At 38.3% G+C, this 16,493-nt stretch overlaps 1 protein-coding gene across 5 annotated transcripts in view; it reads right to left on the reverse strand.

The window, feature by feature from the left end:
• LOC122228618 (myomegalin) overlaps window positions 1-16,493 on the reverse strand; it is a 50,632-nt gene that overhangs the window by 21,394 nt on the left and 12,745 nt on the right. The gene's annotated exons all lie outside the window — the stretch shown is intronic.

Genomic DNA, 16,493 nt, shown 5'->3' on the forward strand with positions numbered 1-16,493 from the left:
GATTCTTACAGTTGAGATAAAGTTTCCTGGGAGTGTTCCTTTAGAAATCAGAAGGCCTTTTTGTCACCCACAAGTTTTGAGAGTTATGAAGGCAGAAACAAAGTTTGAAATGCCAGAGCTCAAATCTAGTCACTGGGACATCAACAATAGTGCCATGGGAAGGACTCTCGGTTCCCGGTCTCAAATTGTAATCAGAGAATTAGAATGTGTTGGTAGCCACAGAACCTGAGAAAGCCCTGTCTTCTAAAGGCCTGCCATACTCAACACAAAACTGCTTGTTTCTCCCTGGATGTCTCTATCAATGGAGACCACCTCTCTCACCAACCAGTTTTACTATCTGGGTACTCTTTTACTGATACTACCAATTTTTTTTGAAGTAATCTCTACACCCAACATGGAGCTCAAACTCACAACTCCAAGATCAAGGGTAGCACGCTCCACCAACTGAGCCAGTCAGGCACCCCAGCCAATCAATTTATAAAGAAAAATCTAAGCATGTTCTCTTTGTTCAATCTTGCTTTTGCACAGAAAACCTCAAACAACAATCTTTTTTTCAACACCCTTATTTTCTTGAAGATAGTTTCAATAAAAACAATTCTGTGGCTCTTCATGCATGAATTTTTAAAAGCCTCTAGTGATTTTTACTGTTCCTCTTTGGGAACTGTCGAAATTTTACCCCTTAGATCCTTTCAAGGGAATAGTGACCAAAAACTAAGTATAACTAATAAATTTAGAATAATGATGTCTTACTTTTTAACCCCATAAAAATTAATATATCTTAGTGCAATGTTAAATTTCTTTCACTTGCAGTAGGAGAACATGTGGGGGTTTTATTTAACAGGAAGTAATTAAAAAAGATTTTTTTTTTTTTCAACGTTTTTTATTTATTTTTGGGACAGAGAGAGACAGAGCATGAACGGGGGAGGGGCAGAGAGAGAGGGAGACACAGAATCGGAAACAGGCTCCAGGCTCCGAGCCATCAGCCCAGAGCCCGACGCGGGGCTCGAACTCACGGACCGCGAGATCGTGACCTGGCTGAAGTCGGACGCTTAACCGACTGCGCCACCCAGGCGCCCCTAAAAAAGATTTTTTTAATGTTTATTTATTTTTGAGACAGAGAGAGAGAGAGACAGAGTGTAAGTAGGGGAGAGACAGAAAAAGGGAGACACAGAATCTGAAGCAGACTCTAGGCCCTGAGCTGTCAGCATGGAGCCGGATGTGGGGCTCAAACTTAGGAACTGTGAGATCATGACCTGAGCCAAAGATGGACACTTAACCAACTGAGCCACCCAGGCACACCTAACAGGAAGTAATTTTAAACTTCCAAACTCCCAACTTCACTTAACTTATAGATGACTGTTTTTGCATTGCTTTAAAAAAATCTCTATAAACATTATACTCTGCTATGTCTGTTTTTCATTCTGGCTCTGTAAGTTACTTTCCACTTCGTCAAAGTCCTCAAAACACTTTATCTCCTTGAATATGGATACTTAATGTGGTGTTCATTTATAAATCTAATAGAATTATTTATTCTTTCACTCATCTTTGACAGTTGCCTGGGATGCCCAAAAGCCATTGAAAATGGTCTGTGGCAGAGCCCAGTAAAATCTAGCTGATGGAATGGAGGGAATGGGTGGCAAGTGCAAGCAACAGTTTGGTCACCGCAGCTGAGACTGTCAAGAGAATCACAAATATAAAAGGTCACCTGACCTTGTTTTCCACTTCCTTCCGAGGCCTCCATTATTCTTTCTTTTCTTTTTTCTTTTCTTTTCCTTTTTTTCCTTTTTTCTTTCTCTCTTTTCTTTCTTTCTTTTTTTCTTTCTTTCTTTCTTTCTTTCTTTCTTTCTTTCTTTCTTTCTTTCTTTCTTTCTTTCTCTAGGCCTCCGTTTCAATGGTGTGCTGGTAAGTGTTTAATGACAAGTACTCCAAGGGATAAAATCCTGATTTGTAGCATTTGGCTATGTCTGTGGAGTAAATACTATCACCATGGCCAATTTTAAGCTACCAATAAGACATCACTGAATATAGAGTTGGGATATGATATAGTATTTATATATGATATAATCCTTCCACCATATAAATATGATAGATATACCACTTCATATCATAACTATTAGGATAGTTACTATTTTTAAAAAACCCAGAATAACAAAATAACAAGTGTTGTCAAGAATGTGGAGAAATTAGAACACTTGTGCACTTTGGAATGTAAAAAGGTGCAGCCCCTCTGGAAAACTGTATGGCAGTTCCTCAAAAAATTAAAAATAAAATTACCATATAATCCAGAAATTCTACTTCTGGGTGTATACCCAAAAGAACTGAAAGGAGATATTTGTATGCCCATGTTCACAGCAACATTATTTACTGAAACCAAAAGGTGGAAACAACCCAAGTGTCTATCAACAGAGGACTGGATAAACAAAATGTGGTATATACATACAATGGAATATCATTCAGCCTTAAAAAGGAAGAAAATTCTAACACATGTTACAACATGGAGGAACCCTGAAGACAATATGCTAAGTGGTATAAGCCAGTCATGAAAGGATAAATGCCATATGATCCCACTTACATGGGGACGTAGAATATTCAAATTCATAGAGACAGAATTTATTTTTATTTTTTGAAATTAAAATTTTTTATTTATTGAAATTAAAAATAGAACTACCCAGCAATACAACTATGACCCAGCAATTGCACTACTAGGTATTTATCCAAGGGATACAAGTGTGATGTTTCAAAGGGACACATGCACCCCCATGTTTATAGCAGCACTATCAACAATAGCCAAAGTATGGAAAGAGCCCAAATGTCCATCGATGGATGAGTGGATAAAGATGTGGTATATATATACAATGGAGTATTACTCAGCAATCAAAAAGAATGAAATCTTGCCATTGGCAACTACGTGGATGGAACTAGAGGAGATTAAGCGAAATTAGTCAGTCAGAGAAAGACAAATACATGACTTCACTTGTATGAGGACTTTAAGAGACAAAACAGATGAACATAAGGGAAGGAAAGCAAAAATAATATAAACACAGGGAGGGGGACAAAACATAAGAGACTCTTAAATATGGAGAACAAACAGAGGGTTACTGGAGGAGGTATGGGAGGGGGGATGGGCTAAATGGGTAAGGGGCATTAAGGAATCTACTCTTGAAATCATTGTCACACTATATTCTAACTAACTTGGATGTAAATTTAAAATTAAATTAAATTTAAAAAAAGAATGTTGTTTATTCGGCTGGGCAGGGGGAAATGGGGAGTCATTGTTTACTAGCGACAGAATTTAGGTTTGCTAAACGAGGAAAAAAGTTCTATGGATGGATGGTGGTGATGGTAGCATAATAGTGTGAACACACTTAATGCCACTGAACTGTACACTTAAAAATGATGAAGATGGTAAGTTTTTTTAAGATGGCAAATTTTATGTTAAATTTAAAAAATTAATTTAATTAATTTAGTTAAAAAATATAATACACATAAAGAACCCCAAGAGCATAGATAATAGTAAAATGTTGTGAAATAATTAGGAAGTGATGTGTTCTGGATATTTATTACTTTGTTTTTGTTATAATTTATTTAATTGTAAGTTCGAACACTTTATTATTTTTTTTAATGTTTATTTATATTTGAGAGAGAGACAGAGTGCAAGTGGGGGAGGGGCAGAGAGAGGGAGACACAGAATCTGAAGCAAGCTCCAGGCTCTGAGCTGTCAGCACAGAGCCTGATGTGGGGCTCAAAACTACAAACTGCAAGATCATGACCTGAGCTGAAGTTGCACACTTAACCAACTGAGCCACCCAGGTGTCCCTATACTTTAATTTTTAATGATGACAAAATCCTGTGAATTTAACAGCTACCTTGAGAGCTGGTGCTTGTTGGCTGCACCATACTACTGACAGATTCCCATCGAGGGTTTAAGAGCCTAATACTTGGGTTGCCTTGGTTACTGTTTCTATGGCTCTGCTGTCAGGCTTAGATAGGCTGGTAGTAAACCTGTTGGTGTGACCATGGCCATCTCTACACATCCTTCAAAGGATTTGGAAGAATATGAAGAAAGGTCGTCTGGAAAGACTAATTTTGAAAGTTGTTATTGTTGCCCAATCCTCCCCCAACTCCTTGTAGACTGTGTAATGATACTGCTGTATGGTGTTAGTTGGACTGTAAACTAGCACAACCACTTTGGAAAGCTTTTGGGGAGTTCATAAAGTTAAACATACACTTAACCCTATGATCCAGCAATAATAGTACTCCTATTTATTTCCCAAGAGAAATGAATGTATACATCCAAAAAGATTCCAGAAAATGATTATTGCAGTATTATTCATACTAGGCAAAAACTAAAAACAACCCAAATGTCTACCAACAGGGGAACTGATAAACTTAAAAAAAAAATTTTTTTAGTGTTTTATTCATTTTTTTGAGAGTGAGAGAGAGACAGAGCACTAGCAGGGAAGGGGCAGAGACAGTGGAAGCACACAGAACCCAAAGCAGGCCCCAGGTTCTGAGCTGTCAGCACAGAGCCCAAAGTAGGGCTTGAACTCACAAAGTATGAGATCGTGACCTGAGCTTAACTGACTGAGCCACCCAGGCACCCCAGAACCGATAAACTTTTATATTCTCTGGATCACTACTCAGCAATACAAATGACCAAATGACAAATGCTCACAATAACATGGATAACATGGAAACAGTATGTTCAGCAAAAGATGCTTCTGCAAAAAGATGTTTTTAAATATCTAAAACATAGCTATTTTAGTGTTCCTGTGTGTTACTCATGTATGATTCCAGTTACAAGAAGTCCCAGAAAAGGCAGAACAGACAAAACTAAGTTGTAGTCATAGGAATCAGAAGAGTTGTAGTTTCTCTGGGATATTTTGATTGGAAGCTTACATGAGGGAAACTTCTTGAGCTAATGTTCTATAAAGTTTGGTCTGGCTAATGGTTACAAGGGTGTATACATTTGTCGAGATTCATTAAACTGTACACTTTATATATGTGCGTTGTTTGTAAATTGTATCACAATAACATATTGTTAGCATAAAAACAAGATTATGTATATTTTTTAAACTGTTGGAATTACATAAAAATAATTGTTCAGCGTTTAGTTTCATTCTGATACACATTATTTTACTTTTATGTGTTCTGTAAAATCTAAATGAAAGACTCTAATATAAATTAGAACTTCTGTACTTTCTAAACTATGCTAGTGTTAGAGCAGGCAGTTAAGTTAGGCTCTGACCTGGAAGCCAACAAAGAGGAAGTCATGGTCAGCTAGGCCTGTCGCGCCTGGCGCCACTCCACAAGAAGCCAGATCAAACCAGACAGGCCCCAGATGGTGGGTGCCAGGATAGGAAACCTCTGACCAAATAAGGAAGAAAAGGTGAGAAACTCTGCTTCTAAGAAATCCCTGCCCCAACAATAGTCCATCCCCTAGTTAATAACTGTCAATAAAAAATAGAAACCCAACCCCTCTCCCTCCCTCCTTCTTTAGCTCACCTGCTCTCATATCTCATACCTTGAGAGTGCATTTTTCGCTTTAATAATCATTACCACTTGTGTTGCACATCTGCTGTGTTGCATGTCTGTTCTTAAATTCTTTCTCGAGACAAGACCAAGAACCTTCAGCAACACCTTTGGGACTGGCTGGGACAGGGCCCCAGGGCCCTGGGTCTCCCCAGTTCAGTGGGCAACACTAGGGCTTTACTAATATTAATTCCATTTACTCTCCTGCCTTTTGAGTTTTTATCATTCATTATATTTCAAAATATGTTCAAATCACACAGTCATTATTTTTGCTTGGGACAGTTATATTTATTTGATTTAATCACATATTTTACATATCCATTGCTTTTCATTCCTTCTTTCATTTTCCATGTTCCCTTGGGATCATTTCTGCCTGAAGAATGATCTTCTGAATTTCCTTTACTGAAGGTATTCTGCTTATCTGGAAAAGCCTTTATTTCACCTTCACTTTGCAAGATATTTTGTCAGGGATTAAATGCAGATTGAAAATTATAGTATTTTAGCCCTTTAATAATGAATATAACATGAGTTGTTTTCTTCCAGGTGTTTCTAGATTTTGTTTGCCTTTGATTTTCAGTAGTTTTACAATCACATGCCTGGATACAGTTCTCTTGTCTTTAATTTTGTTTGGAGTTGACAGAATTTCTTGTACATTTGGCTTGATAGTTCATCAGTTATTTTTTAATTGGCCATTACATTTTACAAAATTGATTTCAACCCAATTTCAATCTCCTTTAACGTGAAACTTCAAATACAGATACGTTAGCCCTTTAAAAACATGACTTGCACTTTTTAAAAACTCTCCCCTCTGAAGCTCTGAAGTTCCTTTCCTTTTAGCTCTTTATACTTCAGCTAGGTATTTTATACTTATTATTTCAATTACTAATATATTTCAACTGGGTCCAAACTGCTGTTAAAACTATGTTACTTTTTTTTTTAAGTTTTTATTTATTTATTTTGAGAGAGAGAGAGCAGATAAAGGGCAGAGACAGAAGGCGAGAGAGAATCCCAGGCAGGCTCCATACTCTTAGTAAGAAGCTCCATGCAGGGCCTGCTGTGGGGCTCAACTCCACAAACTGGGAGATCATGACCTGAGCCAAAATCAAGAGTTGGACACTTAACCAACTGAGCCACCCAGCTGCCCCAACCATATGTTGCTTTTTAAAATTAGTTATCACATATTTTTGTTCTAGGATTTCCATTTGAGTTTTCAATAGATTCCTAATCTCTAATGTAAGTTTCCATTTTGTCATCTACGTCCTTGAATGCCTAAAACATATATATTTGAGTGTTCCTATCTGGTAAGTCCAATAGCTCAATCATGTTGTGAATCAGTCTCTATTGTTTGCTTTCCTGTCGTCCCCCTCTTGTTCATCTCTTTGTATGCCTGAAAAATGTGATTGAGTGATGGTCCTGATGTATGAAGAACCATGGAGCCTTTGGATAATGTTACTTTTTGGGAGAGATTATAGAGAGGCAGATCACCTCAATCCATTCCATAATTAAGCTATTTGACAGTTTGCACTGCTTGGAAGTCTCAGCCTATATCTGGTTTTGCCTACATTCCTAGGTGGTAGATCTTTAGGGCTGCCATCTGAGCAGTACCTTCTCTTTGGGGAGACCTGAACCTCAATTTGTATCTATCTCCTTTGCACCATGTACCACTGAAAACTGCTCTTCTTTCAGCGGTACTCTGCTTGCCTTCATAGCTTCTTGCCTGTCTATAGCAGAATTTGCAAATGCCTTGAGGGTGTGAAAATTAGTAACTTGAAACCTGGCTAAGGTGAAGATGGGAGATTTGGTAGAGGGGGCTGTCACAAATTGCCATACCAAAAGGATGAGACAGACCTTGCAAGTGGATATTACTTTACTATTCCAGCAGGAGGAAGAAAGGCTTTCCTCCTCCCCCAGCAGTAGCCCAGCTAATGAGAAACAGTCACAACTCAGCCAATGAAAAGCCACTATACTTTGAATCCCCAGTTTACTCCAATAGATTTTTTGTTTGTAACACCTACCTAACTTCCCCTTTCACTTTATAAAAGACCCCTCTCCTTTGTTGAGTGGACTTGCCTATGGTTTTGCTATAGCTTACCTATTGCAATTCTCTACTGTTCTTGAAAAAACGTGTTTTTTGCTGGTAAAATAACTGGCAGTTTTATTTTTAAGGTTAACAAGGGCAAACCCTTTCCGATTATCTGGTTCACATCCCAATGCACTCCAGGATCTTGACTCCTCAAGTCTGAATACCTGGACAGCCCCACAAATCTCTCCAGCCCCCTCTATGGCTCCCTTTTCCCCTCCTCATGGATTATTTAAAGTGCTGCTATTTTTTCTGATTCTTAGTAGCTGCCTTCTCCCCAGCTTCTCAGTCTCTGGGTCCTGTGCCAAGAACTGGCCAATGCCTGAGGGGAAAAGGCAGAAAATTAGTTTCATTCCAATGAGCTTCTCTCTCTCTCCCTTTCTCTCTCTTGAGCTGGCTCTGTGTGTCCTAGTTGCATTGGTAGCCTTCCAAAGACTTCTAACAATTCCTTTAAACCAGATTTGATCTACTGTTTTCAGTGTCTGTGCTGGTTTACTGCAGAATTGCCATCATAACTGAAAGAGGAAATCTACAAATTCCAGGTAAATTAAATTTTCCTACTTTGATTTCTTAAAAGCAACAACAACAAAAGGAATAGGTTACCGGTACATAATTGGGACTTTTCTTATTATACTTTGGGATAAGTCTGACTATTAAAAGCTCTTGCTAGAAGCAGGTGCAAAAGATTGTTTACCATGAGCTGAACACTCATCACGCCTGTCCAAGGTCCGAGAATTTGATCAAGCTGGATCCATTTACCTGCTGTGCTGTCTCATCAGTTAACTCACCATGGAAATTATCAAGCAACCAGTTTTCCAGGTGTTGGTCACTAATACGGACAAGAAGAGCCCAAGTGAACCATTTAACACTCCTCATTTATTCTGGGGAATGCTGAAAGTCAGCAGTGGTGCAGTTAGAAGTGAAAACGGAAGTCTTAGTTACAGTGATACTGGCGGTTTTCTCCGAGCGAGCGTCACCGTGTGAGCAGCACGCAGTTCCTCGGTGCTGTACTGAGGATAACTGATATAGTCCCCATAACAACCCCGAGACGGTGTAGGTGTTAACCTACACCTGCTTGCAGGTGAGGACACTCAAGCACTGAAAGGCTGGTCTGACTTTCCAAGGGGCCCAGCCCTGTGACGGGGAGAGCCAGCACTCAGGGCCAGGCAGTTTGCCTCCAGAGCCCTCGGGTTTGGCCAGCCTGCCAGCGCACACTAAGAAGCCTTCACCAAGATTTGCCGTCCCCTCCTGGCTCAGCCTCCCTGATGCTGAAAAGAAAGAGAAGGTTAACATTGGCAACTAATGGACGAAATGAAGAAGAGAAAGAACAAAACGATTTAGTCCTCCCCAGAAACAGACTCCATGGCTCTAGGGATGAAGGAATCACATCTCCCAACTGGAAGTATTTAGGGACCTTGATATTTCCTAATGGTCTGAACAGAGAGTTCCCTTGAGGGGCACAAAGGAAAAAGTGACTGTATGGAGGAGACAGCTGAGCCAACTCCCACCTTCCCGACTTAGGGCAAGAAGGAGTGCGCCTGGAGTGACAAGAAGGAGGGAGGATATCCCATAAAAATGAGCCCAAATCATGTTTTTCAAACTTCATGGAATAACACTTTCATATTTGGCCATATCCATGTTCCTTTACCACTGATAACCTAATGTCTTCTTTATATTGAGTCACCTTTTTTTTTTTTATTAAGGAAAGATTCTTTTTAAAATTAATTTTGTCACTACCATAGCTGAAATACCAGAATGAATCAATTGTCTTAAGCAGGATGTAACTGAAAAAATAAAGACAAAGGAAACAGAACAGTGTGATTATAGTAAAATAATATTAAAATAGTTAAAAATGCAAGTTAAATAGTAAAAGTAAATTGGCATAAAGTATAATAGGCAATTTAATTCTTGTAGCAGCAATTCAATGTCAGTGTTATCTCTGTTGTTACAGAGGAGGAAACTGGAATGTAAAAACTCAAAATTTGACTGACAGGCCAGAGCTAGTGGAAGCGGCAAGATGAAACAAACCATCAGATGCCAAAGCCCCCAAATTCATGTCCTCTGAGATTTAAAATGGATGTTGAATTACAGTGTATGACAACATTGAAATGAGTGTTCACAGTTAGAGAGGAAGAAGAGAGAACATTTTCCATCAGTCTCTGGTCAGGACCCCGAAAGGGGTCTTTTCTGGGGAGGCCGAGGGGTTAGCATTGAAGCAGAGCCCAGGAGCCTCCACAAGCACTCCCTCGAGGAGTGTGCAGAGACAGCCATCAGAGGAGCCTAGAGCCACGCTGGGGTGATCAAATTACTGAATTTTGCAAAGCTAATTTCTCTATTGCACAGATGAGATTGCAGTATAAGAATGGAAGTCACAGAATCAATGTCCTTAGAGGACACAGAAGGATGAAGTTTTGTGGTAGGACCTGAATGGTGATAGAGAGGACTCAACCTTTAACGGGAGCCAAATGGCTAAGCCCAGAAAAGCTCTGGCTTTGACTCTACATGCTATCTGTCCCCTTCATGCCCCAAGTTATGTCTTGAGAGCAAAAGGGTATCCCGGAGCAAAACAAAAGCAAAATGGATCTCCAAGACCTCTCAGAAGTGGGAGGTGAAGCACAAGGAGGAGAATGCAGAAGCAGAGGTTTAGACACAGAATTAAAACAGGTTTATTAACTATACACTGACTGGGAACTGACTTTAAAGACTAAATTGTACCTGTCTTCCAGTGGCTCAGGGGCTGAATTTTCCATGGAAGTGTGTCAATCTTAGAATATGATGTACAGAGATTAATATAAAAATACTTAAATATTAGTAGTAAATAAGGGACTGTGAATCTCACGTTTCCTCAAAAAAGGGAGACCATGGGGTGCCTGGGTGGTGCAGTCGGTTAAGCGTCCGACTTCAGCCAGGTCACGATCTCGCGGTCCATGAGTTCGAGCCCCGCGTCAGGCTCTGGGCTGATGGCTCAGAGCCTGGAGCCTGTTTCTGATTCTGTGTCTCCCTCTCTCTCTGCCCCTCCCCCGTTCATGCTCCGTCTCTCTCTGTCCCAAAAATAAATAAACAACGTTGAAAAAAAAAATTAAAAAAAAAAAAAAAAAAGGGAGACCATCATCAAAATGTTGTCAAATAAGTAGAAAGCCAAAAGTATGAGAGCACCCAAAATGTCACAGGGAATACTTTGAACCTACTTTGTGTTCTGGGAGGTTATTAATTGTTGATTCAATTTCCTTAATAGATATATGTCTGTTCAGATTATCTATTTCTCCTTGTGTGAGTTTGGTAGATTGTGTCTTTCAAGGAATTGGTCCAGTTCACCTAAGTGATCACATTTGTAGGCACAGAGTTTTTTTATAATATTCCTTTATTACCCTTTTAACATCCTTGGGATCAGTACTGATGGCCTCTTTCATTTCATTTTTTAATTTTTAAATGTTTATTTTTTTATTCTTGAGTGAGAGAGAAAAAAACAACACACAAGTGGGGGAGGGGCAGAGAGAGAGGGAGACAAAAGAATCTGAAGCAGGCTCCAGGCTATGAGCTGTCAGCGCAGAGTCCAATGTGGGGGTCCAAACCACTAACCTCAAGATCATGACCTGATCCGAAGTTGGATGCTTAGTTGACTGAGCCACCCAGACTCCCCATATCTTTCATTTCTTATAGTAATAATTTGTACCTTTTCTCTCTCTTTTTTGTTTTTATCAGTTAGTAGCTTGGTTGGAGGTTTATCAATTTTATTGATCTTTTCAAAGAGCCAGCTTTTAGCTTTGTTGCTTTTCTCTGTCTTCCTGTTTTCAATTTCATTGACTTCTGCTCTGATGTTTATTATTTTTCTTTTGCCTACCTACAATTTAATTTGTTCTTTTTCTAGTTTCCTAAGGTGAACCTAATTTGCATCCTAGCCTAGGCTTACCTAGGAGAATAAATTTCAGTAATCAAATGACTTTCCCCTGCTCACCACATCAAAATGCTACCTGGACCATGGTCATGTAGCCATTCTTACTATTATTACTACTACTACAAAACCTTTTTTTAAAAAAAAGGCAGTCTCTCATATTTTATTAAGAACCTAACATGCTAAGGATCTGATCCAAGATTCTGAATTTCACCAGTTTGTAATGTATGAGAATTTCTATTCTGGCTTGTTGTTCTTAAACTAGAAACATGTGGTGTATAACTTACCACCGACTTTCGTTCAAATAACAAAACAGCTCAAGTTTTAGATACTCCACAGATTAGCAAAAATGTGCTACCTAGAGTAGATCAGAGTAGTTAAGTAGTTAGTGTTTACTGGCCAGCCATACAAAAGCTGATTTAAGATTTTGAAGTGAGGATTTTTAAAAAGTTCACCTGTTAGCTAAGGTTGACCAAAGTGATTCTTGAGCCTTATTATCCTATTTAGGCCAAGGCTGACTAGAAAACTGGGTATGAAGTGGATTCCATACTTCTTATGATCTCATACTTTTTCTGGTCTTCTTCCACTAATATTCATGTGTTTAAAAGTTGGTATAGAACCATTATCCTGTGGTAATATCCAATTGATGTATCAAAAAGAGCCTGAGGCTCTCATGGTCAAATTGGCTCCATTTGAAACAGAATTTTGACCAAATGGTAGCTCAAAAATTCTGAAAAGGAAAAGATTCAAATCTGGTTTCAAATACAGAGGTTCCAACAGATGGACACTGGCAGAGATAACTTGTCATGTACAGTTTTTAGCTAAACTTTCAATGCTATCCAGAAAACCTCCACATCACTGAAATTGGTTTCCTTCATAACCCAGTGAAATTGCTCCCAGGGCAGATTGCTTAACCTGTCCTTTTAGAGATTCCAGAATATCAGCTTATGAAAAGCAAAAGAAAGAAAAAAAGTAAAAAGAGAGAGATCCATTATTCCCTGATTGTGTTTCTTTTCTCTCCTCTCACCTATTTTGTTTTAATATAATTTTCTGGAGGGAGGCTTTACTTAAAGATCAACAGTTCCCTCTCATATGTAAGGGTGAATTATGTACTGATAATTGTCTTGTTCACTTCAGGTGGGAGTGTAATTTGGCACAACAGCTTTGGAAAATTATTTGGCAGTGTCTACTAAAGGCAACTGCAGATATAAGCATAGAAATGGATATAAATATAGATAGGAAAATAGGCATATATGTATATATTCTGTGAACCAACAATGCCAATTTTAGCTAAATAGCCTAGAACCATGCTGCTAACCTGGTAAACACTAGCTGCATAGAGCTGTTGACCACTATGGCTAGTGCCATATGTTGACATGGTAATATTTTGGATTATATCAAGCTAAATTATATTGTTAAAATCATTTCACCTATTTCTTTTTACTTTTTTAATGTGGCTACTAGAAAATGTAAAATTACATTTGTGGCTAGCATTAAACTTCTTTTATATGTATATTTTTTAATTTACATCCAAGTTAGCATATAATGCAACAATGACTTCAGGGGTAGATTCCTTAGTGCCCCTTACCCGTTTAGCCCATCCCCCCTCCCACAGCCCCTCCAGTAACCCTGTTTGTTCTCCATGTTTAAGAATCTCTTATGTTTTGTCCCCCTCCCTGTTTTTATGTTATTTTTGCTTCCCTTTCCTTGTGTTCATCTGTTCTGTGTCTTAAAGTCCTTATATGAGTGAAGTCATATGATTTTTTTCTTTCTCTGACTAATTTCACTTAGCATAATACCCTCTAGTTCCATCCACGTAGTTGCAAATAGTAGCATTAAATTTCTATGGGACAACACTGCTTTAGAGAGAGGTATGCATATGTTCACCAAAAGACATGTAAATAATGTTTATAATTGCTTTATTCTAAATGACTCTAATCTGGAAACAACTCAAACGTCCAACAACGGCAGACTAAATATATTGTGATGTAGTTGTATGATGGAACACACACAGCAGTAAAAACTTATGAAAAAAACATGGATGTATGTTAACTAGAATTTAAATTTTTAAAAAATGGATGTATCTATACCATAGTTTACAGTGAACAAGTCAGATTATCCCCGCCCCATGAAAAAGGCCCTGGAGTATTTGCTTTCTGATTGCATTTACATGAAAGCAAAGAATAAGGAAAACTGTGGTGATAGACATTTAAGGAAGGCTAACCCTGTGGAATGTTGCCTGAGAAGAGGCATGAGGAAGCTTTCCACAGTCTGAAAATATAATGTACCTTAGTCTGGGTAGTGGTTTACTCAGGTGGGTTTACTTTAATTAATAAAGTAACTTTTAACTGCACACTTAGTGTACTTTACATTTGTTCTAAGTAAAAATAATTAAAAGGCTGCTTGATTAGCTAAGGTTTGCCAAACTGATACTGAAATTTATTCTCCTAGGTAAGCATAAGTCATTTGATTACTTAAAAAGAATAATGTCAGGGAATCACATAGAAAAAGCACAAAACAGTTGCCTGTGAAAATTGAAAGGAGCCCAGTACTCTCTGAAAATTTAAGAACCGTAAAATTTTTTTTGGTTGAAATACTTAATTTCTCTTATTTTCAATTCATATAAGTTATTATTTCAATTCATATAAGTTATATAAACCATTCTGGGCAGTCCTTCAAATTGCTAGAGACCTAATTTGTCTATATCCTCCAGAAGAAAACAAATTATACCAATTTGTTTTCTTAGAAAGCAGTTTATATTTGTATAATGGAAAAAACTCCTACAACTACTGGGTATTCTAAAAGAACTAACTACAGAAAGCAATAACACTATTTAAAGAAAAAGGGGCAATGATATTTATTAAAAATGCTTATCAGTGAGGAAAATAAAAGGAAATAATTGTTTGCAAGGAAAATAAAAGGAAATAATTGTGTTTGGAGAAGACTCATTGCTGAAAATCTTAGTAATTTTGTGATACCCTTTTCAGTCCAGCAGGACCCTCTCAGAATCTTTTGCATTGTGGTCACTGAATTTTACCCACTTTTTAAAAATCCATTGTAAAAGGATTTTCTCTCTCTTAATAACAGAATGAACTAGTTAACAGTTCTAGAAATTATTAAATCTTGCTTTATATAATTGTCAGAAGCCCTATTTGTTGATTTAATTGTCTAATTGTAATGACATAAATGTCTTTTCCCTCCTTTTTCTAGCCTGATTTAAATAGTTGTGAAATTATTCTACCGTTTAGTAAGTTCAGTATATACTAAGAAAACAGACTAACAGATACCAGAAATTCAGTTAACTTTCTTTTCTAAGATCTCCATTATGTAGAGCAATTTATTAAAGTTAAGAGTTCTTAGGGGAGAATTACTGTGTATGGAGATAATTCTTGTTATATATAGTATTGACTTTGGGGTCCAAAGAATTTTATCTAGTGTTAGATAAGGTGTGAACAAATTCTCAGCACTGCAGACTCACACACCAGGAAATACCAAAACCCTCAGGACAAATAGCCAATCAAAAAAGACTTGCAGGGGGCGCCTGGGTGGCGCAGTCAGTTAAGCGTCCGACTTCAGCCAGGTCACGATCTCGCGGTCCGTGAGTTCGAGCCCCGCGTCAGGCTCTGGGCTGATGGCTCGGAGCCTGGAGCCTCTTTCCGATTCTGTGTCTCCCTTTCTCTCTGCCCCTCCCCCGTTCATGCTCTGTCTCTCTCTGTCCCAAAAATAAATTAAAAAAAAAAAAAAAAAAAAGACTTGCAGGTTAGATTATCTGTCATTTACTGTCTAACAGAGAGTGGATCCCAGAGAGTGGATCCTTGTGAACCACCACCCAACAGAGATCATCTCTGGATGTTTATTTTATAAAAGCAAAACCAAAATTCTACTTTGATACCACTGGCGGGAGAAAATGATTGAAAATGTACAAATGCTAGAGAAAAAGACTTGTCCAAGAATTACATGTAGTAGTATATAAAAGTCATAGAGCTCAAATTCTGCTCCTGAGATTCGACAGAAAAAACCTCTAACACAAGGTGACCCGGTCAGGTGCAGGATTCTCCTGGCTACAATGATGTGTCTCAGGTGTGTGAATTTTTGTGGAAATAGGTGCAAAAAACTATTAAGGAAAAATATAGCGGAGGTGATGGTTAATTTTGTATGTCAATTTAGCTAGGTCTCAGCACCTAGATATTTGGCCAAACAATATTCTTGATGTTCCTGTAAAGGTGTTTTCAGATAAGATGAACATGTAAATCAGCAGACTTTGACTAAAGCAGATTGCCCTCCATGTGAGTGGGCTTCATCCAATCAGTTCAAGGCCTTAGTAGAAAAAGACTAATCTTTCTGAAAGAAGAGAAAATTTTGTCTGCAGAAAGCCTTTGGAGCCAAACTGTAGCCTTTTGTGGGTCTCCAGCCTGCCATCCTACTTTGCAAGGGTAAAGCCTCCATAGTCCTGTGATCCAGTTCCTTAAAATGAGTCTTACTTACCTGTCTGTCTATCTATCTGAAGGGCCAAGGATGAATTAGTATGTTGTCTATATTAGTTCTATATTGATTCATTTTATCTGGAGAATCCTGACTAATATAAACAACCTACTCTTTCACCCTTGCTATTTCTAGAGAAAGGGGAAGAGGAACAAATATTTGGGACCAGTGAGTTTTTTCCTCACCTTGGCCAGTCTTCTCTGGCTCTGGTTGACGAGGTCACCACAGAAATCAATTACAGTTTTACAAAAATATCTTGGCAGTGTAGTCGAGGAGCAGGTGCAGATATCCTACTGCTTAATGCCCATCATGTCATCTTTGTACCTCCGCCTTAGTTAAGTCAGAGGACAACACTCCCCTTATTAGATTATCATGTATACATTTATGGAAATTTGTTGTGCTAGCAAGAGTACGAGGAAAAGAATTCTCCTAGTTAGAAAAATAAAATGAACGATAAATTGGTACCACTCCAGTGGAAGGCAAATTTACAGGATTTATGATTTACAT

The sequence above is a fragment of the Panthera leo genome, chromosome C1 (genome assembly GCF_018350215.1).
Source record: "Panthera leo isolate Ple1 chromosome C1, P.leo_Ple1_pat1.1, whole genome shotgun sequence".
In the NCBI taxonomy this organism is placed as follows: domain Eukaryota; kingdom Metazoa; phylum Chordata; class Mammalia; order Carnivora; family Felidae; genus Panthera; species Panthera leo.